This window comes from Protobothrops mucrosquamatus, unplaced genomic scaffold (assembly GCF_001527695.2).
Source record: "Protobothrops mucrosquamatus isolate PMUCROS unplaced genomic scaffold, P.Mucros_1.0 scaffold2128, whole genome shotgun sequence".
Lineage (NCBI taxonomy): Eukaryota > Metazoa > Chordata > Lepidosauria > Squamata > Viperidae > Protobothrops > Protobothrops mucrosquamatus.
Window position 1 is genome coordinate 22,741 of NW_015388228.1, and position 7,580 is coordinate 30,320.

Consider the following 7,580-nt stretch of genomic DNA (forward strand, 5'->3'; position numbering starts at 1 on the left):
TGCTTCTGGTTGCTGAGGGTATTTTCCCACTAATGCTCCTCATACTTCCTAAAGGTTCATCTTAGAAGGTTCGTCCTTGATATGGAAACAGAATTACAGAATAACAGAGTTGGAAGGGACTTTGCAGGTCTTCTAATCAACCCTCCTGCTCAAGCAGGAAACCCTATGCCATTCTGAACAAATGGCTGTCCAATCTCTTCTTAAAAACCTCCAGAGATGGAGTTTCTTAGAGTCTCAATATCTTTTTTTTCTATCATAGTGATTAAAACTAAATGCAGTATTCCAATTAATTTACTTTCCCACATATACTGTATAAAGCAATACTTGCGCTTCACATGATCTTGATACTATCCCTCTTCTGATGCAGCCTAGGGCTGCATTGGGACTGCCTCAAAATATGGCAGAGAGCATCAGAAATCTTCCCTTCCCTTCTCTTCCCTCCCTTCCCTTCTCCTCCCGTCCTCTCCCCTTCCCTTGTCTGCAGTAAATGGTTATTGCTGGGTGGGAGAGGGAGGGAGGGATTGTGAGACTGGCTGGGAAACTGTCACAGAAAGTTGAAAATGAAGATCACATGACTGCAGCAGCAGCCCAGCAGCCCAGCAGCCCAGAAGCAGCCAGTAGTACTGAAGCAGCCGCAACTTTAATTCCCTCATGAGTCATGGATACCAGATTTTACATGCATTCTGTATGATAGACCATTTGAGGTAGCTTGGTTCAGAAATGGTTGCCCTATGATGCAATGTTTCAACCAACTAAAAAGTTTTAGAAGTGAATAGATTTCATGGAATGCATCAGTGCTCAGTTATTTGCTTTATAATGTTGCCTCAGGTAGCTTTTGTGAATTCTTCATATTTTGGAAAGTTTCATTTAAACCTTTATGCATTTATTTAAATAAAAGACATAAAATAGCTTTCTATTTTTTCTTTAAAAAATGAGCGCCTTTGGAGGTTTGAACAAATGGCATGGGGAGAAGAGAGATTAAATTCCCCTTGTGCTTGAGACATAAACCAAATCTTTTCTCCCAAGCACTTTTTTTTTTTAAAAAAAGATGGCAGATGTGATTACAGATCTCTGGAAAAATTGGGGGGGGGGGTTGGCCTTGAGTCAATTTTTCAGTTTTAATACTATGTTACAGCTAAAGGCACAATATTTAACTATTCTAAGTAGAAAAATCTGTGTATTAAAAACAACACAAGAATTCACGTTTAAGCCTTTGACCCAGAGACAAATCCTCTCATTTGCCTTGCAAATTTGTACAGCACTATTTTTCATTACTGAATTGACACTTGTATTGTACAATTTCAGATATTCACTGGCCTCTCCTCTTACAATAAATAGAAACGATGTCAGTTATATGACTGAGGACTGTTTAATAAAATCCCTGAAAAATAGGAATACTGGAGGGACAAAAGTTATCTCAAGAACATCTAGATTAAGTCTCTCCATAACAGGAAAAGACTTTTTATGCTTCCATTACTTTTTCCCCAGTAGATTAGCTGATAACTAGCTTTTGTTGTTCCAAAAAGCAGAGTACGTTCTAATGGCTGATCTAAATGGTCTATCATTCCTCCTACCAATATAACCAACTCATAATGTGATCGGAGCATGGATCTCCTTCCCATTTTGGCAGAATGACCTATTGGCAATCTGACTATGAAGTCTTGATTGGCTTGTGCTAGTATCATTTGTCTTAAGGGTAGCAGGCAGATTAAACTGGGTCATGTTTGAATAAAGAACTAAAGGCATGGCAAAAACTAAAAAAAAAGAATATATGATATATTCCCTAATTTCTTAGCAAATCTCCCATTTATCCTCTTCCTTCCCAAAACAAAAGCTAGATATTTCTTGGGTATTTGGATAATTGGTTCCATTTTGAGGTACAGTTTCTAGTACCACAGTCTTTTCTTTCGGAGGTTAACAGCAAAACATTGCTCAATTATTTCCCTCAATTTGCTGTTTAACATCTCTTCTGATGTTGCTGCTATTAATTATCACCTGATTTAAATGATGGCTTCAGAACAGAAGTCCAGAGATCACGGAAAGTCCCTAGACATGTTAGTGTGAACTTACTGGCTTATCTACATTCAGTTGGGGGAAAAAACAGCAAAATACTGTAATACTCAACCATGTGAAAAAAAAATCAGTAAGAGTTTTCCATTTGTTTGCTCTGCTTTGGTTTTTGCAACAAGGCAAAAGTTGGACAGAGCTTAGACCAGCTTTCATGGAAGAGGTTTTAACAATTACATAATGTGATTTGCAAAAGCTTAGACCTTTTAATATCAGAAACAGTGGAGCAGACTCCTTTTCATTTTCATCCAATGAGTGTCTTTCACTTACACTGAGAGCACAACTCCCAGAAATCTCAGCCAGCTTGCTATTCTGGCTTCAGAAAGCTAGCTTAGGGCATATTGGAAAAAATGGGCATCTGAAACCCTTTCCCCAAAACTCCCACACATATTTTCTAACCTTTCCAAATCCCAACTAGTTAAGGGGTGGAACACAGCTTTCCACCCAAAGTGAAGGTTTCTGTCTATTCTAGTGTTTCCCAACCTTGGTATCTTGAAGGTGGATGGACTTCAATCCCCAGATTTCCCAAGTCAGCATGGCTGGCTGGGGAATTTTGGGGACTGAAATCCATCCATCTTCCAGTTCCCAAGGTTGGGAAACACCGGTCTAATGTTATTAACTTTGACTTCCACTACTTGGGGACAGACGGTGTGCAGGTAGAAATCCCTCTCCTGCTAAAAAAAACAACTTTGAATTTGCTGCCTCTCAAAATGGAGAAGAGCGAGCTGGCCACCTTTTTGCGCCTGGCGTTTGGGTTGGAAAGTTAAGCTGGGTACCTGACAGAAGGTGAAGAAGGGAAAGAGCAGCAGGTGTATCTGTGTGCGTGCATTGGGAGGGGACGGGGGGGGGAGGGAAATCGAAGCCCATCTATCCAACTTTACGGCAACCCTCCCCCTGCCCCTGGCCTTGTCTTCTTCAAGGTTGGTGTGTAAACAGGGCGCCTGGAGGTGTGTGTGTGCGCGCGCGTGCCTGCGGGAGAGAAAGGCGCCAAGAGGTGGCTTCGCAGCGCTGGGTAGGTATGGCAGGAGCAGCAGCTGTTCCTCTGGGCGCTTCTGAAAAGCAGACAGATGTAGGCGCTCGACATATGGTCCCACAAATCACGATCCCTGCCTAATGGCCCCTCGCCTCGCCCTAGAGTTTCAGGCTTGAGAAGGGCGGGGGTGGGGGGAGACGCTGGGGGAGGCGAAGCGCTGAGAAGCTCTCCGAGCGCAACAGGTGTCCCGGCGGTCCTCCGCACCTTTCCGATGGGCTCCTCTCAAAGCGCTGAATGGGGGAGGCGCGGGTGCGCGCGCGCAGGGAGGCCAAACCGGGAGGGGTCTTGCAAATACAAAGCCCTCCCGGCCTGACTCTCCGTCCCTTGTCTCGCTTGGTGCAAGTGAATGGCGCCATTCCCAAGGGAATGGCGTGCGCCTTGATTTTGCCCCCAAAGTGACATATGGTGGCCCTCTTCTTACCTTTCCCAAAATTATTATTACTCTTAACAATAAAGATGAACTCAGAAAGCTTTGGAGGGTCCTTTGGAGATCCAGAGGATGGGGTTTAAGTTTCCCAGGGTTGTGTGGCGTGTGTGCGTGCGTATCTGCCTGTCTCTGATTGACAAACTAAACAGTACCAGTTGGTCGCAGCAGCCTGCAAGTCAGAGTCCAGATTGCCCCAACCCTTCCCCGACGCCTGGCAGGCGAAAAGTAGGATGCTCCGCTCCTCTAGTTACCATATGCTTTCAATAAAATAAGACAAATAGGACCGGGCGATTAGGATTGCCGTAAACCTGTTGTAAAGTAGCAGAAGGGAGGCCAATGTAAACGCCAGAAGGGTCCCAACTGGAAGGGCCATTTCGTGCCAAGCAGGCCTGCAAGCTGCCCGGACAGGTGTGAGGAAGAAACCGAGGCGGCCCCCACCTTACCTCGGTCAATTTTTATCACGTTTGTGGTAATATTGCTCTTGTTATGCTAACTGTGAGTAAACAGAAGCGACCAGCCAGTTGTGGCAATTGGAGGGAAGTTATCAGAAAATGGCACAAAGGGAGGAGTGTTGAGGCGGGAGAGAAGGTGATTTAACAATAAAGTTGCCTTCTTTTTCTGAGCAGGTGATGGCTGCCCCCATCCTCATGATTAATGTTTCCTCAAGGCACTCCACTTGGCAAACTCCTGCCATTATTTATTAAACGAAATCTATTTATTATTATTTTAGCAAACAGTGCGGCCAGGTGGGGCTTTCTTCTCCCTCGTTAGCCTTTGTTTGGAGGACGTTTGAAGTGGGCAGTCTAAGGGGTTGGTAACTCGCTCGCCAGATTTTTGTCATCCATTTGCGTGCTAGTAGAAAAATCTGCCCGAGCTATTCAGTCCCTCCGCCGCTCTCCTGGCTGCAGATCTAAAAGGGCACAGAAAAATTCGAGAGGCAGAAAAAGCCCACTTCCAATTTCCCTTGGGAAAACACACAAAAAAAGACGGCAACTCTTTCATACCTCTCTTTTGAAGAGGAAAAAAAGAGCAGGAGCAGAGAACCGAACGGCTGTCGCCAGATGCACCAGGCTCTCGTCTCCCGGCGCCTCTTCCCTGCGCCTTTGGAGACAGCCGTGCGTAAAAGGACATCCGCTCCCCCCACCAGGTTGCCCAGCGCCTCAGGGGAGCTGAGGACGGGCTGGAGTCCCCCAGCTGGCAAAAGGGAAGGAGCTGTTTCAGCACCACCGCTTTCCCCATAGGGATCTGTCACCAATTCCAGCAGGGATCACGGCAGCTCACGCCAACTCCCTCGGGAATGGCTTTTGGTGAAGAAGGTGCGGATGACCTAGCAGAGCCGCCAGTAGCCCGACTATGGGTGGTGGCGGAGATTCCGGCCTCACTCCAATCTCAGCTGTGGACATCCCTCTGAGCCTCGGAAGGCTCTTCCAGGGGATCATTCCTTACCTCCGCTGGGAAAACGGACCAAAGGCTCGCCAACTTCTCAGGCTCGGAAGTGCAATTGCGCACAATTCCGAAGTCATTTTTGCGCACTGAAGTGCCCCCTCCTTTTCTTTTGTTCGGGGCATTTTTCCCCAAAGAAACGACTTGTTAGACCTTAGACCTCCCTAGTATCAGCATTCCCTGCTATTGCCGCCTTCCTGGTGCTCTGGACGATGTCCCTTTTGGCGACCGATTGCAGAGAGAAGGGAGAAGGAGTTGTGGAAATGTCCCTCCACCTTTTATTTCGCTAGAGAACTGGAATGCAAGGGTCTTGGGTGGGTAGGATAGTTTCCCTCGTGGCCATTACTGAAATGAAATACTGGATTCTTGGTCTATGAAGGGGCGCCAAAGAAGTGTTAGGGCATTCCACCCAGCCTCTTCTAACCCAGATGGGTGAGGAACTTCAACGTTCATCTCTACCCAGCTAGCAGCTCTATGAGTTATAATAAGAGTTGAGGTTCCTCAGTTTGGTGGGCACCTGGTTGGAGAATGATGGCTCATAGGTAGATATAGGGGTAATTCCCTCATCCCAGATGGCTGAAGCCAGTGTGCATAAAGGAAACCCAACTGTGGTGTCTTTAATTCTATGAGCTCCAGTCCCCAACAACAGCAGCATCTTGTGCTTCTGATTGCATCTTTTGATCATGGCCCTGTGCCAATACCTTCATTTTCACTCCTAGTTATACATGCATATCACTACAAATATTTCCTGACAGCTCACACCCTGGTCCCAGGTAGATCTCCCCACCCCCACCCCCCACCCCCTCCACCCACAGGCAGTCTATGCAAAACTCAGTGTAGCAGTTGTTTTTATGAGCCAAGAAGAAAAGGGGGAGGGAAAGAAAGAGAGGAGACAGTTAAATAAGGAAAGGGCATAAAAATGAAGTCACAAATGGAGAATTGAATATGTACGCGGGGAAGAGGATGTTTAGTTCCTGATAAAACTGTCCATTTTCTAGAACATAAAGGGAAATAATTAAAACCAGAAGGAAATTTAGTGGATTAGATGTGAACACCGATTCACCTCCCACTACAACTCTTGCCAGAACTTTTCTATCCTGAGCGGAACAGAAAGGCAGCTCCAAAATAATAAGCAGTGAAAGGATTTCTCTTGACTGCTTATTTTTCTTGGTTAGGAAGATGTTTCAACCTCATCTTAATTGGGTGTCTTGCTTAATATGACCATGAAAATCAGAATAGGTTTGTAATAGAACAGATTATAAAACGTTCATCCTTGCTATTGCATCTTTGTGCAGTAAAAGTGTAAAAGCAGAGAGTCAAGCTTTTACTTTCAATGTTGCTTCTGAGAGCTTTATTGTCACAATTCCTGTGTCTCCTGAATAATATGCTAAGCGAACTTACAACTTTGGATCTTCTGGATGGTCTTGGTTATTACTTTAGATTCCTTAAATCTAAGATGGAAACTATATACATGGAATATATTTATGAAACATTTGCTTTTTGTATGCTAAAACAATGCTGTTTAAAGGTGTGAGTTTTGCTGGCAACACCTGGGAAAACCATTCCTTCCATCCCAAACAAACCATGATATTGGACTTGGCTCTAAAACTTAAGTGAGCTGTGTTAAACATCAACCCTTTATTAGAATGGGCCACAAGAGTGAATGTAGCCAATTCCTTGACATAATTTCTTACTAATTATGAACTGATAAATTTGCCACTGCAGTTTGAAAGTTAGTAAGTTCTGAGTTATTATCACCTTGGGACATATTGGTTGAGAGTTCAACACATCTGGAGGGCTCTAGATCCACAAGAGCAACTTAAATGAAGAACAGGGTTTAAAGAATTTCCTCTTTAGTTTCACTTAAATGTATTTCCTTAACAAACTGTGAAAAATTCCTTTGTCTGGTGGATGCTGTCTATGGTGAATAATTTAATGGAGATGTTGGCATTCGCTCCAGTGGCTATCCTTCCTGTTGCAGCTTGTAGTGGTGTTTCACCTCTGGAGCCAGGCTATTTGTGAGACCACCTTTCTCTCATTGCCTCTGCTCACCTCTCCAAATCTAGCACAGAGGACAATGCTCCAAGTTCCTTCTAGCAAACTATGAGCCTGGAGTTGTGCCTTCTCAGTGGCACCATCTGCTCTAACAAACAGAATTGCCTTGGATAGTTGGATGATTCTGGATTGCTGTTACAAGGCACTGAAGACTTGGCAGTTTCCCCAGGTGTTTGGGTGTGAATAGGTGAGCTCTGCTGCTGTTAATGTTTGTGTTTGTATTTGTGTGTGTGTGTGTGTGTGTGTGAGAGAGAGAGAGAGAGAGAGAAAGAGAGAGAGAGAGAGAGAGAGAGAGAGAGAGAGAATGGGGGCATTGTTTTATTTTTTGGCATTGGGGATTACATATTGCAGTTTTTATGCTTTTAATTCTTACATGCTGCCCAGAGTCACCTGTGTGAGATGGGCAGCTGTATATATCAAATAAATAATGGTAACATTTCAAATTGTGGCTCCAATCACTCTAAGAAAATGATTTTAGGCTTTCTGTGTTTTTCAGCTTCATCCACTTCACAGATGCTGTGAGGAGAGAAAGACAGAAATGGATGTACGCTTCCC